The 16,351-nt window shown below is 39.2% G+C and overlaps 1 protein-coding gene across 7 annotated transcripts in view; it reads left to right on the top strand.

Moving 5' to 3' along the window:
• Window positions 1–16,351, top strand: part of plxnb1b (plexin b1b) — a 130,006-nt gene that overhangs the window by 12,555 nt on the left and 101,100 nt on the right. For 2 of the 7 annotated variants that reach the window (XM_035631528.2, XM_035631520.2), the window contains exon 2: window positions 2,311–2,492. The exons of the other annotated variants lie outside the window; for them this stretch is intronic. The gene's annotated coding sequence lies outside the window, so the exon portion shown is untranslated. The remainder of the gene's footprint in view (window positions 1–2,310; window positions 2,493–16,351) is intronic. 7 annotated transcript variants of the gene reach the window in all.

Genomic DNA, 16,351 nt, shown 5'->3' with positions numbered 1-16,351 from the left:
TTATCTATGAAGCCCACATTGCACCGACTAGCGGGGGCTGGCTAACAGTATCAGCTAATGACTTACTCTCCATGGTGCAGAGCGCGCTTCTAACAGACTGAGCCTCGCCTCCATCCTGGCAAACAAACTACACTTACTACAAGTATCAATATCGCTAAAGGATGCAGAGGAGTAACTAATCATGGAGCACACAGAGCAAGAGACAGCAGGAGAGGAAGAAGCCATTGTTAGCTGCTAAAGCTAACTAGCTAAGCTACGATGCGGAGCGCAGATAAGAGTGTGTAAACCGCTGTGAGTTAGCGAGCGAGTCGCTAAAAGAGGAAGAGAGCTGTGAGTGTTTTGACTAAACAAGGGAGAGTGGAGCGGATAGTTGTCCCAATAGTTAAAGAAAACCGCAGTGTTAAAGAGAGACGAGGAGGAGGAGCAGCGGTGGATAAACACAGTTCACAGAAGCGACAACAAACGGAAGTGACACAATACGTTACTGCAAGAGTTCAGATCAGACCCATCTAAACCCAGATTAATGACATTGGATAAGAGGCTTACATTTCATATGTTGTCTTTTTCTTTTTAAAATCTATGCCAAGAACACACCTTAAGTACAGTGCAGATCAAACAAAAGAACAACCTTTTTTAAATATGTCAATGGTAAATATTATTTTGACATTTCAACAAAAACCCAGGGTCCAAAGTTGAAGAAAATATGATGTTCATGAGAAGTGGTGAGACTCTGACTTTAAGAATTCAGTCCTGTATGTCACTATTTTTAAGATTTTGAAATTTGGGTCTTTGATCAGTTAAGTTGCCGTTTAAGAACCATCAAGATTATTTACTCAACTCTGTCACTGTTATTTTTTTAGCACTTAAATCTTTATTATTTTTCGTTTTTTCTCAATCCTGAACCTTTAATGAATATTGTTCTAAAAAGAGTGGGTTCTATCAATCTGTTACAGTTTGGATTTTTAAGTAAAAAGCTTCTTATTTGTAGATATCTAAACTATGGATGCACCGATCCGATATTAGTATCGGATATCGGCCCAGATATAGACAAAAGAGATAGATTGTGTATGGGTGACAAATGGGGCCGAACCATTGAACTGATCTATTCCCTTAAATTATATGTGTGTGAGGCACATTACATCAAGGTCTCAAGATGGCGGCTAAAACAGTTGCCAATGCAACCAACTTTTAGATTTTGCTAGCTGTCTTTTTCTGCCAGTCGCCAGTGGCGACCATCCAGACGCAAATATACGTGATGCCCACTAAACTCCCTTCTCCTCGCGCCTGCATCAACCTCCCCTTCGTGACCGGCTTTGGTTTTGGTTTCACATACTCGGACTGTAACGTTACCAGCCTGAAGTCAGACGAAGACAGCCGGAGTGCTGGTGTCAGAGGAGGAGAAGGAAGGGAACACAAGGCAAAGAAACCGCCTAGGGCTGCAGCTAACGATTATTTTATTTATTGATCATTTTTTTCCAATAAATAATATATATACACTAAACAAAATTATAAACGCAACACTTTTGTTTTTGCCCTCATTTTTCGTGAGCTGAACTCAAAGATCTAAGACAGATTTGTGAACAATATTTGAGAGAAATAAGCCGTTTGTGTACATAGAAAAAGTCTTAGATCTTTGAGTTCGGCTCATGAAAGATGGGGGCAAAAACAAAAGTGTTGCGTTTATAATTTTGTTCAGTGTATATACATATGAATCAAATATATGGGTCAGAGTAAATGAAGATGGAACAACATAAATAAAAGATTTAATTTTCACCTAAAAAAACCAACATATTATTCTCTATGTAATAATGCAGATGAAGCAAAAAAATGTAATATTCCATACACAATCCATAGTATAACATCTGAAGATTACCTCTGCCAAATTTCAGGCTGACAAAGTGAAGCAGAGCAAAGTTAAAGGCTTGATGGAGACGTAGTCAGCTGTTCCATTTGAGGTTTCTCACCGAAAACTCATTTATTCCATTTAAATACAGCTGTTTTATAACAAAGACGGGTGTTTATCTCTCTCTACCGACACTCTTTGTAGTGTGCTGCCGCTAGTGGATTTATGGATCAAAACACAACTTATCGTGACATAGCATTATAAGTAAGACGTAGTTTATGTTTTTCGCTGTTTGTCGCATATTTTCGCGTCGCTTTACTTGACTGACATGAGTATCTGAGCTTGCAGCCTTTTCCTCCAGGGGAGATGTGCTTTCACCTTATCCAGTTGCTGAAGTGTCTCGCTCCGACCGGGACTCACCCCGTTTACTTCCTCAACAGCGGTAAAATACTTCTCATTTGTCTTAGACACTGCGGCATTGATGAACAGACAGACTGCAACTTGAACCGCACATTCAGCGCTGCAACCAACTCTGTTTCACCGGAACTCGCCTAGATCACTGGGGACCAATGTAAACAGTGCGACGCGTCAACGCATTCTACGCAAATCTACGCAATTCTAGAGTTGGATTCGATCTCTCCACAGAGAGGTAAGTGTTTTAGGTAAGTCCTAAAACTGAAAGTCTCCGCTTATCACCGTGATCCATGCCCACTTAATGTGCCGGTGTCGGTCACATATTGATACATTATGTCATCATCCAGGTAAAATTTTGATATGGGTTCACCTAAATTGGTTACCCTCGGCTCATCTCAGGAAATACCGGTATTAATCAAGATTGTTTTCTCATGATGACAAAAATACTTTTAAACTGTAACGATCTAACTCAAGACAATACTGTCAAAACTCACAAAATAATTGCTAACACTGATCCAAATGAAGAGATTAAATATTAGTGGTAATGATTGAAGTAAAAATTATTTTTCTAATGCCTTTTCATAAAATAAATGCTTGACTTTTGATTTTTAGTAGCTTAGTTCGGTAACGAATTGATTAATGTCATAATGATGACATTATGTATAAATATTTGACCGACAAGTGGGCGCGGCTCACGGCGATAAGCGGAGACTGTCAGTTTTAGGTCGTTTGCTGTGGAGAGATCGAATCCAGCTCCATGCGATCTTACAATAATTGACTGTGAAGGAGTGCTTACTTTTAAAACCATATTCGCCGCTGTAGATATGATATGCGACATGGAAATTGAATTGCTAGTAGTATGTTTGTGAATGAGTGACAGATTTCGCCCAGCATTTTGCAACATATTTACCTTCATATTGTCCAAAACAACATACAATAAGTGCATTCAACCATGAAGATATTACCCAAAGTGCAAAAATCAAGAGACATACACATTTGTCAAATATGCAAAAACAGCTTTTTGTATATTTATGTATTCATGGTAACAAGATTGAAGCATATTGGAAATGGCACATACTGTGCAAAGAATACATTGTGCACACTGTGAGATGTAGGGCAGACAAAGGCAGACAGTACAGAGGGGAAAGAAAAGGTAAGGGAGAAAGTAGACATTGTAGAGCCCTGCCATCATGCTCACTTAGTATTTAGATGCCTGTTTATTCTGAATGTTTAACTTGTTTACTTGAATTACAATTTTGCTTGTATATTTCTCTGTGTAAGATGCTACATGTTGGAATCGTTAATTCTCAGCTTCAGAAGCTATATTTTATATTGGATTTGGACAAAATGTTTACAACGAATTTTGATTTCTGTTTAGAATATTTGTTCAAGTTGCAGTTGAAACATTATTTAACAAGTTATTCAGTACATTAATGTTTGTGTTAATTTGTTACATTTAGTTTTACCAAATAATTAATACTCAAGACAATCCAGATGCTGCGTTGTGCAAAGGAATTACCCCAGTCTATTTCACAAAGTGGGGCATACAGTTGATTAATTTAACACTGGTATCGGTTCGGTACTCGGTATCGGCAGATATCAAAATCCAAGGTATCGGATCGGTGTATGAGCTGAAAAAAGGTGGATTGGTGCATCCCTAATCTAAACATTTCAGTTTTAGGTAAATTGAAATCTGCCTTTAATTGTTCAAATGATTTGAAGTTGTTATTTCTGATAAGCTGATGTACAAAATGGAGATTAAAATGCGTCAAAGCAGAGAGATCATATGGCAGCTTAACATGCTGTACTTCTTTCGAAGCACCACGTGATCTTTGACCAATCTCCAAAGAGATTTTTGGTTGACTCGCTCGTTGTACAGGGGGACACTGACAGGGGTGTAGTCGTAGTATAACCCAGGGCTTCTTATCCTTCCATATAAATCTGGAGATGAGACGATCTATAAGTGCAAACATGGATTTGGGGGGGGTAGGCAGGGACTGGAAGAGAGAAAGAAGTCTTGGGAGTGTATTCATTCTAATAGACTCCACCCTTTCTATAGACTCCATCTCTAATTTTCTTTATTAGTTGTGTATAATTTTTCTATAGACTAAGGTTAAGGGGTATATTTATTCCCAGATAGCTGATGCCTTCTCTGGGCCATCTAAAAGAGAACAAAGATGTAAATTGAGGGGAGATCAGATTGTTCATGGGGAGTTCCTCTGATTTGGTTACATTTATTTTGTAACCTGAGTAAGATCCAAATGTTTCCAGACACTTCATCAAATTGGGATAGATCTTGCAGGGTCAGAAATATACACAATTATATAATCTGCATATAACAACAGCTTGTGCTCTTCTCCATACACCTCAGCACTACTTATATCTTTATTATTTTTTATCTGTGTGAGGGGTTCTGTCGTTAACGTTCTATCGCCCAGCCCCTTGTGCTCTGTGTGTAATTATGGAGAAAGTGTGCGCTGTGCCTCCCGGGTCTCTACGTCGTGTATGTGCCTTGTTACGTGCGACTATTGTCATGGCAGCGCAACGCCGTAGTTGCGCAGCAGACCCGGGGAGGAGCAAGGAGGAGCGAGGCGGAGCTTTGCGGAACACGAAGGGGAGGGGGGTGAGGAGTGAGCAGGAAAGCGCTGGAATCGACCATAGTCTCACAGGGCTGTTTATACAGAAAGACGAGGGTGCTGTGTGGCTTGATCCTTGAGGTGTTTTGACATGGAATGGCAAAGACATGTAGTTCACACACCTGAAAACCAATGTAACTTGTGTAAAAGGGGGCATAATATGGGCCCTTTAAAGGTAGGGTAGGTGATTTTTGTGAGAAACACTTTCTGTCATATTACTTGAAACTCTCGTAACATACTGATAGCGATGAATACATTGAATGATCTGACACTGAAAGGAAAACAATCCCTTTTCTGTGGCCGAGGCAGGATGTAAAAACCACGACCAATCAGAAAGTTCCCGTCTGAAGAAAATGATTGGATGGACCGGCTTTCTCCCTGCCTGCGCACACTCCGCTTGTTAACCACACAGTGGGGCAAATGACCAGTCTCCTACACGGCAAACAACTGGAGCAGAAGCTATAGAGCCACAGCTACAGCTATCAGACAGTTGCAGAACGGCAGAGAAAGTGCCTACAAAAGCTTCCGATCGCAACAGAAAGACAGCATTAGAGATGGCTACGGACAAAAAGAGGTTGGATACTACAAGGAGGAGTAAACATCGGTGTGACTCTTCAACGCTGGCGTCAACTCCGGGAGGAGAAGAAAATACAGAAAATACTGTATGTGTGCAAAATGTAAACCTCCATATGTGGCAGCCTGGACACAGGAGTCATGGAGTTGCCCACTACACTTTCTTTCGACGTCTGTTGGCAGTTCTGGCAGACTAAAGTAGGTTGACCTGCAACGGGACGGCCTGGTGGAGGAGCATCTGCTGATGTGAGGTTTAGTAAGTGAAGCAGCAGGCTCGTGTCAGGTCACTGCTCCAAGCTTAGTCCTCGAACTCTGGCATGTACAGTATCACATGATTAGATTAGATACATGATAAATGATTACATGTATGATTAGATAATTGAACAGAGTCTGGATTAAACTCATATTCTGAGCTAACAACACTCATCGTGGAAGCTCTGACGTGCTAAACAACATGTTACGAGTCCTGTACAAAATTCAGCTTCATTGTGTCAAAGGTAGTACCAGAAAAAAAGGGCAGAAAGCTACAAAGGTGCTGCAGATGTTTCATCGTCACACAATATGGCTGAAATGCGCTGAAGTTTAAAAATGTGAACTCAAATCAAACGTTGGCTGTGTAGTACTGCTAACCTTGTGTTTTAGCTTAGCCTGCAGTAGCTTGTTGCTAGCTAGCCAGCATCAAAATTCTATTTGCAAAGATATTGCCCAACACTGACATGTTAGCTTGACAAATGTGCCTACCAACAATAGCAATGTTCATTGTTTACATTTATATTATGATAATGTCAGATGTTTTCTTACTTGTGAATGAGCCACGAACAGTCTGTTAGCGATGTTGTGCTCCGCTCGTGTCTTCCTCCTCCGATGCAGTCAGGCAGCAGTGCGCGTTCATGTGTTGTGGGGAGACAGGCTTTGGAGAGAGGTCTGAAGTAAGCGGGGACATTCCGGGCGAAGTGGGTCGGACATTGCGGCCGATTTTCCAAATCGCCTACCCTTCCTTTAATAAATGTAGGAACATTTTCGTTGGGGGCATAGATATTCAACATCGAGACCCCCCAAATTGATCCATTCATTAAGATAAATCTCCCCTCCTTAGCAGTACATTTTGAATGTATGCAAAACTGTTAGGAACTATGCAATAATAACGCCACTCCACACCTCTTACCCGAAGTACACCTGGCTTGCCCACGATCTTTTAAGTTTTATGTGTTCAGAATTGGACAGGTGGCTTTCTTGTACCTTACATTTTAGATGTTTATGCCCATTAAGATTTTTTTCCCCTCTTAATGATTTTTTTTAGGCCCATAACAGTATTACTAACTATTCGTATACCCTTCATTTGTGTTTGCATATAAATTGTGAAACCATGTCTCTGTAATTGCAATACTGTGTTTTTGCAGTGAATCTTTAATCACAATCCATGATAAGAAATAAAACATTAACATACATACAACACTTTAACTATATACATCTGATTATCCTGCATTCTGATTTCTGTTATGGTATCTCGTAAATATATGGGTATTCCCTATAGTAAAAATAATAAATCCACAAAAACAGTTGAACTGTGAAATGAAACATTTTCTGCGAGGAAATTAAGGATTATCCAGATCACCCACTTGGGAGTCTGGGCTTTGACTGCATGTTGTTTTCTTCAATCTCGAAATCTGTGATTTCATAATTTCTCACAGACAATCCTGCGTTTGTCTCCTATTATCGCAAGTATTTAACTAAATGGTCCTATTCGACCCCTGTAGAGATCTTAAAACAACTTGTCCAGCAAAATAAGTGCTAAGGCTCTTCTAAATATTTTTGATTAGTCAGGGTGTATATGGTTGTAAGAATATTACCATTATAAGTCCTTTTATCATAAAAATAATAATCAGCCATTACAATGATAAGGAACATTTTTATTAAATAATAGTATAAAATAAAATAAAGCCTCTATGTATCCACTCAAGAGTATTGGTAGCTTGCCCCCCAGTGTCAAGTAGCGAGCCCGTATACATTCTCGCACACTTTCCTGAGTAGGGGACAACAAAATAAATATATGAAATAACCAACAAAAAAGAAACGGCCATAATAATCACTTAATAAGCACTTAATAATGCATAAATGTTGTCCAAGCGTAGTAAGCATGCTGTTGGAAGAATAACAATAGAGAATAACTTATGGTGAATGTTCTTTCAAACTGTAAAATCTATCAAACTTAACTTCACTTTCTGCTTATCAGTACTGGTTCTTATTGGAAAACTTTCCTCCCACAAGCCATTATACTGTACAACAACTCACCTCTGACGGAGACACTCTGGACTCAGTCCACACAAATCCAGCACATTTTCACCTGAATGTCATCTAAGCACATTACTGGTAACTGATTACACACGTGCCCTAATATTATGTAAATTCTTTATATTTATATTCCTCATACTTGAATAGTTTTGCAGTTGTTATATTTTTACATTTATATTTATGTTTTGTAAGGTGTGTTGTTGGAGAGATACATGCTGCTGCAACAACAGAATTTACCAGTTTGGGATCAATAAAGTTCATCTATCTATCTACAAGTCAGGTTCAAGGAAAACAAGTCAATCAATCCAGCAATAGGGGCAAATATAATAACTAAAGTGCATCAGTGCAAAACATCTAACTGCATGTTAAAGACCTTTACTGGGGGAGCTTGATCAGCAGACTGTCACAGTCGCACTCAGAGCTGCAGGAAAACCAACAGTGTAGCTCCACTGCTCCACATCAGTGTCGTGCTGCCTTAAATGTTTGTCCAGATTCAAGGTGCCAAGCGACTTGCACCTAATAAACTCCCCGTATTTACTGTACTTTGGTTTGTTGTCACTTTGTCAGTTAAAGTACAGGGAGCCTTTTAACCCTTTTAACTCGGTCCATGTTTAACTCGGATGTTAGCATGGATGCTAACTCCTATCAAAACACAGGCGTAGATTAAACGTAGACGTATATTAAAATATATATATCTTTTAAAGGTAGGATCAAGAAACATCAAAATAAAAGCCCTCGAAGGAACTTGAAATTTCGACTTCATGACATTTCATAAAATTCTGTACGAGTGGCAGGAATAATTTTGCAGCGGCAGGCCGCCGACGCACTGCTCAGGAGGTGATTCTAAATGCAAGATCAAGGTGCATTCAGGTGCTACTGGCAGTGTTGTTGAATGTCGTCAGACCACATTAAGGATGACTCCAACAAACACAAGAGAAGTCGGTAGACTGATGAGGTTTTTTCAGGGCCCATACCATCATTAATAATCAAGTAGACAGATTACCGGTATTTGGAACTTATATGCATGGATGTAATTATTATCCCTTTATTTATTATGTAAATATTTCTGCCAGAGGGAAATCACTTTACAATGGAGGGGATCCAGACTGTAGCCTGGCAGAAAAAATGAAATTAGCTCCCAGAATTCGTCTGGGTCCCAGGTTACGGTCGACCCCTATAGATAAAAAATTGTCCCTTTGCCTCTGTTCAACAAAGACAATGAGAGGAAAGAGAAGTTCAGGTTTTGATTCCAGTTTGGGCAGAGAGGGTAGCAGAAAATAAAGATTTCTCAGGGTAGGCTAAAAACGGCTATTGACCACAAGATGAGGCAAGATTATAGAAAAATGAAGGATCAGAGTGTGTGCACAGTGAAATGGGACACTGGAAGTAGGAGTGCGGAGGGTGCTGCAGCACCCCTTACTGTTGAGGGGTAACGGCAATGCAAAAGAGATCACCCTTAAAAATCAACAAATCAACATTTTTTTGAGAGATTTACACATCGTTACATTGTCTGATGCTAATCAGTTGTTTTTTATGCATGTTGCATTTCTATTCACTTACTCATTGATATTTGCGCAGTTAGTAGTAAACTTCTGACAGTTCACCCAGCCTCTACACGGATGGGGGTTGCAATAAACCCAAACACCCCATTCACCCAGGGTGTCAGCACCTAAGACTTTTGTATGAATGAAATAAATAACACGGAGAACATGAATAACACAACAGAACAAGAATAAGAACACAATGTAACTTACGAAACAACGATGTAAACTGCATAAAAATTCCAGAGGGCGTAGAGCGGAAACCACGCCCCTCTTAACGCCTAATAATATAGTTTCTGTCACTGATGTTATGGATAATGATTATGTGATGATTATTATCATCGTTGCCTCAGGCAGCTAGCTTTGGATTTTGACTTAAGAGGCAACAATACAAGAAGCATCTGTTGTAGTGACACTAACCAGGCTTTTTTTCTCTCCTCACTTCATGCGTGCATGTGTCTTTCTGTGGCAAACAGACAAGTGCAAAAGGCGGTGTTCTGAAATGCTGACAGCACGCTGTTGCTAAGTGGAAACAATGAAAGCTTTTGAAGAACAGTGAGTTCTCAGTCTCCCCAGAAAGCCCTTTTTCTCAGGACAACTCTCCCTAAATTGACTCACCCCTCCCCTTAACTCCCCTTACAACACCCTAGGGTGTGGGACCCTCTATCCTGCAAAAAGCGGGGGGGGGTTGCTATGGAAAACTGAAGACGAATGTTGGATAGGCATGTTAAAAGTTCAGGACCTTGTCCAGCTGCTGGTGGACTCTACCAGTACAGAACAAGGTTCCCTGGGAACTACCTCACCTAGCTGTGGGTATGCAAGTTGAAAATGAATGTTTCTACCTGAAAAGAAGCTTTGCCCTTTAACACGATGCAGTCGCCTTTAAGCCTCATTAGCTATGGTCATACATTTTTCGAAACCCATAATGGGATGAAGTGATTTGCACCAAACTTGTTGGAGAACCTATTAAATTGTGGTGTAGATCTGGTTGAAAAATGGATCGATGATTAAAAAAAATCCCTTTCTCTGACATTTTTTTTTTCTCAAGAAAATTATGTCTGGATCATGATGTATAAAAGTCTGACATATTGATGCTGTACATTTATGAGTTTGTAAAATTTTATGCAGATTATGAGACCACTTATTTTTTCCTTTGTATTTTTCTACTGCTAGACAGATTGTTAACTTAAGGCTTGTTTGGCCTTGGTGGAGGAGTGTTCCCTTTTAGTTTTAATTTTACATTACTTTGATTTCAAAATTAAACATGCCCAACACAAGTAACCAAGAACTCCATCATAACTTAAAACTGAATATTTATTAATATAGTCAACTCAAGACCACGAGATGCCTTTGAAAGCTCTGGAAAAAGCTTGAGTTAAGTTTTCTAAAGTGAAAGTATTCAGCTTTAGGTACAAGAAGGTACAACCAGCAAAATGTTGGTATTTTTAAGTCAATACATTTCTTGCATAATGATTCACCATAACCTAAAATTATTACTGTTGGCTCCCAGAGCTTCTCTAACCTGTAATGCCCTGTCAGTGTTTAGTGTCACTAGTTTTGTTGCTTTAGCAGAGCAGTATTTTTAAACCTGCCCATAATGTGTCTTCCTACCATTACACTTCCTGTTGGTTCACGCTCCCACAGGGGTCATTGGTCACAGGGTTCTGTTATCCTTGCATCGACATGAAACTCCCTTAGCAGAGCTTTATTCCCCTCCCCACTGAAGCAAGGTGGAAATGTTGCTTAGAATCCATGTCTATACATTTGTGAATGTGCATGTCCTGTGAGCCAACAATATATATTTCTTTTGAATTAACCATGTAGTGCATACACATGGTACATGCAGTGCATAAGGTCATAACTGACATTATCGTACTACACTATTGGTTAACATAATCTAAAAAGGACATTGAGAGCCCCCAACATTTGCCACTTGCTGGTAAGCTGAGCTGCTGTATGTGGCCTGCACTATTCCCCTTGGATTTGCCCGGCTTTTATGTAGACATTTCTTAAGCTGTTTGGAGAACTCAACTCCTGGTGAATAAAACCAGAGCCATGCTGTGCGATACATTCACAGTTGAGAATATGTGGTGTGAGTCTGCACATAGACAGCACTGGGCTCGTTGGTGTCGAGGTTTAATGTAATTGCTCAGCTAGATATCTGTGTAGCAATGAGCTTCGAGGTAGCTTTCATAAATAACACACTTCTCCTTGTTATTTACGGAGAGCTTACAGGGTTTTACTTGGTCACCAGGAATAATCTTTTCCACCTCAGTAGCTTTAATCTCGCTGCTAATGAAACAGGCCTCTGTTTCTACAGCTAAGTAGCGCACACACATGGGGGGGGGTACTTGAGAGTCATAGTGTGTTGTGCACTCCACCTTCCAGGTTCATGTAACTAAACAGCAGTTCGCTATTGACATTTGTTGTTGTTCCATGTGACCAAATACCAAGTATATTCACCCCAAACTGCTGTAAACTCGCATCCTGCTGCTTCAGTCTTTGAAAAATGTCATAAAACACACAAAGAACAATAGATGTTTCTGTACTAATGTTTACCACAAAGTCTGCCTCAGTTAGTAAGCTCCTCTACTATGTCGTTTGGTTTCTCCTTTCTCTGTGGGAGCCAGCAAGTCTATTAACATATAACAACATAGCCCTGGGTAATGGAATTTAGCGAGAGATTTGTCTTTGTATTTTCATTCATATTTTTTTACTGTTGAAATTCGGGATGTTCTTGGTTGAGTTTCGTGCCAGTTTATTTTGTCACAGCCTTTGCACAACTTTTTTTTCCTTTAGGTGGTTTACATCATTCAGACATTTGTGTGGGGAGAGGCAAGGGATGCTCTCTGCAGCCCCACCTAGTGGTGAGCGGAAGTTTAACATCTTAGATGGAACAGTTAACTGGAGTTGTTCATTAATTTAATTTTGATAATTAGTTGAAATGACTGATTAATCTGGTGCCGATTAGAGAAGGCAGCAATGCATAACGTGTAGTTGGCTAATCTTGCATGCTGCTAGTTGAAACAGTCTCCTTCATTACCCTGTGCATGTGCACAACCAAACTTGGTGGGATTATTACTTGGGAGGGTGTCCCCCCGAACTTCTGGAGCTGATCGGTCAAAGGTAATGTTCAAAGTCAACAAAAATATGGTCTGCAAAAAACACATTTTCATAGATTTCTCTGCAAATTATAGAGACAGACTAAATCTTAAATTAAAGAGAACATTTTTCCATCATATGATGTTGTATGAAAAGCGACGTCATTCATAGTTCAAACGTGCATTTTTCAAGGTTTTGCTGCATTCTATAGGACAATAGACATGACCTTATGCTTCTATAGATCAAAAAATAAACTATATTGTTGGAGTGATGTCACCATGACATCACTTTAAGGTCAGAAAATAATGTTATTATGCAGTAACCCATTCCGTTTTGCAACCAATGAAATTAGAGAAACAATCTACAGTTTAATTAGATTAACCTATTATTAGTCATCATATGGTACAAAGGACATAATGGGGACATCATCATGAAACAGAATTGTAACAGTCTAAAAAAGTAAGCATTGCATAACTGGGGTAGATACAGCGTGTGTTAATTATTGCCCCTCTGATGCTTTTCATTATTACTGTTACTTAAATTCTCAATTGTGTTTTGAGCATTCAAGTAACAGCTTGAATTTCTCCAAAGAGATGTTTCATACTGTAATATTGTTTCAGTCCTTTGATTCACATGTAATGTGCAAGTGGTCTTGTATGTTAATTCTCATACATGTAAAGTTTAAACATATTTTAATTTCAGTGTAATATTTTAGTTTTAGTGTATACTATTGGAACAGTGTGGATGGTGTCCTTGTTCAAAACAATGTGATAAGACGGATTCTGTTTGACATGTAAGCCCTGAAAGATTAAAGATTAGTGTTATTAGATGTCAACATTCTGCTCAACACAACCAACTTCATGCAACAATTTGTATCTGTAATTTGTATTTGTTCTAATTTGAGCCTGCAAGATTTAAAGGATTCCCTGGATGAATTAATGAAGATGAAGATTGAAAATGTTCCACAAAATAATAATAATTATATTGCTGTTTGATGTTCATCTGAATTTCCATTGGTTATTGCAGACATATTAAAAAATATTGCAGTGTTGACACATGCAATAAATCTGCAATAGATGTAATAAAACAGTATCTACAGGCAAACTCCAGGAGTGGAATCCAACATCAGTGCTGCTGCAATAAAATAATAAACATTATTATCATATTATTGGCTGAAATAAACAGAAAATAATGGTTTGCACCCAAATAAGCTCCTCAGCCCGGCTTCCCCTCATTTGTCACCTTTTTTGTGTAGACAAAGAGCAGGGCTGTAAAGTGTGTTACTCAGCAGGACGTATGATCAGCGAAGGGAGCTGTAAAAGTTTGTTTTAGAAATGCTGTAGACAGCATTAGACATTGTTTCCACTGGAGCAGTTCAGACTCATTATTAATTATCATGTAACCACCCTAACCCTATGCAAGTGTGTCTAAGTTTTACATTTCTTACACTAATAACTTAAAAGTAATGATTGTCATGGGTGATGTGATATTTATGTAACTAAACATACCAAAACAGGTACGTAAGCTATAAGACTGCCCCCTTACAAGTTACAGCTCCCTGAAGCCACTGTAAAAAACCTTCCACTGCTTACTTTTTAGCACCCTTCTGACTGATTTATGCAATAATCCAAAGCCTCTTATTGGGTCCTCTGATGTAAAACATCCAGGTACTGAGCATGTGGTAAACTAGTTTTTACTCAATGACAGGTCCTTTTTGACTGTACTGCAACTCAGGTGTAATCGCATATTTGACATTAGCTCTTGAGGTGACATGAGACACTGACTGGTTGAGTTGAAACCATGCAGAAAGTTCTCTGTCTCAATCAAGCTAAGGATTTGGTTTCATTCTTCCGAAATGCAAAAGTCTGAGACCATCTATTCAACTCCACTGTATGTAAAGAGTTAATCAGCCTGTTCAGCTGTCATACCAAACAGCAGTACATATGTACAGTATATTTGGAAATATAATACTTTAAACCTCAAAACATTCAGAAACTCAAGCTGGACAATCCGCACTTCCGCCTGGGATGTTTCATTAAAATCTTAACCCACCCCGGCAGCTGGGTCTGTAGTCTATACCATATCAGACTACACTGACCCAGCTCCCCCCAGGCCTTAATTGATTACACATATTCATTCTGCTGGCCATTGATTATAAACAACCGTGACCCATTGTTCTGTATAGTAATCAAGAGACAACGGCTTCATCGAGATCTTTTAGGCAGTAGTGTTACAGCAGCTTCGTACAGAAACAAATCTGTAGTAGACATGATTTGCGGATGTTTGCTTTTCAAATCTTTTCATTAAATTTGATGTGAAAAATCCTGCCCTTTAAGACGATATATTGAATATTTACATGAAGGCTAAAGACATGAGCAGTCCTCTGAGGGAGTGGACCGTATTCTTACCACAAGTCTCTGTTGTTCCTGATGGCGTTTTTTCATCAGGTGTCTAATTCTGAAACGTTCTTCTGTCATTTGATTGAACTTTGTGTTTTGTTAAAATAGCAATTATGCAGTTCTGGAATTTCAAATTGCATGATATTTCATAACTTTGAGGGGTTTGGACAAGACACAAATATTCTTATGTTTTTGTTATTGTTAGAGAATCTTAAAAGACTAAAACCCAAAATGCAATGGTAAATTGGACTATATTGAGCTGCAGATTAATACATATTTCTGAGTATCCCAGGCAGAATAAGTTAACAATAAACTGTGGTGTGCATTTCACTTTCATTTGTCAAAAAACATTTACCTCAATGTCGACTTAGTAGCAGTTCTGGAGCTTTCGATCATATCAAATGATCTTCAGTCAAAAAATGAAATGAAGAAAGAAGTGGTTTGGCTCACATTTCATCCGAATTCGAAATGTTGAACACCCTCTGCAGAGTTGGTGGTGGTCTTGCAGTGGCTGCATAGACATTGAGTACAGCAGGAAAACTAAATATACTTGATTGATCATCTCCCCATAATTTGAATGAAATGACCATATACAAACCATATACCTTGGAATGGAATGTATGTCAGTCCGGCACTGTTTCCAAATCACACAGATTAAGATGCAGGGCATCTGTGGGCAGATTTAGTTTCAGTTCAAAATCAAATGCAAAGAAAAATGGGAAGTCTAAGATGGTCAAAACATTCTCTCTTATTAAGAATGACCTGTATTTTATATTATAAAAGTCTTTCCTAGTGTCGGTCACTGGAACTGATTTGTGGAAGAGTTTTGGCTTGTTGAACAACTGAACTAAATAAAATAAATTTGGTATGGTGGCATTTGGAGGCATCTTAATTAATTACCCCTGGGCTACCGCCGCTGCAGCATATCCGACTAATTATTGAATGTCATCTGAAAGCAAAAGAACAAGTTTACACTTAATCCTCACTCTACTCTGCATGGCATTCAAGAGGAGTTTCTGCAACAGAACATCTGTTGCTGCAGGTGAAAATTTGTCTGGCTGTTGTACTGTGTGCTCTGCATACGTGTGAAAGTGCCTGGCAGACTTGACTGGAACACACCAGGCTGCTGAGCCAGAGGAGAGGAAAAAACCATGAGGTTGTAGGAATAGAAACAGAGGTCAGAGCCAGAGGGAGTGTTGCCCATTCCTCTGGTGCCTCCTTCAAACAGGAGTTAGGCCCCCCCCGTTAAGCGCACATATGAATCATTCATTAGAAACTGGTTCTGCAGGATAGTCCCTTGTCATCACAGTTCAGAGACCAGTCTGCAACTAAAGGTCTGCTCAAACAAATAATTACAGAAAATTGGATTAAATTGTAGCATATATATTTAAGTTTTAGTAAAAAAAAAGGTCTCTTGCTGATTTGCGGTCTTATTGAAAGGATTTGGAATGACTGTCAAATGACGTTTAAACCTCTTTAACATAAAAACAATCCCCTCAATGACAGTAATGACTGTTCAGCGAAGCACATGTTGCCCAGTGGGGAGGGGTG

This window comes from Scophthalmus maximus, chromosome 6, assembly GCF_022379125.1.
Source record: "Scophthalmus maximus strain ysfricsl-2021 chromosome 6, ASM2237912v1, whole genome shotgun sequence".
NCBI classification, from domain to species: Eukaryota; Metazoa; Chordata; class Actinopteri; order Pleuronectiformes; family Scophthalmidae; genus Scophthalmus; species Scophthalmus maximus.
The sequence above is the reverse complement of the archived record's forward strand: the minus strand, read 5'-3'. Positions and strand labels throughout refer to the sequence as shown.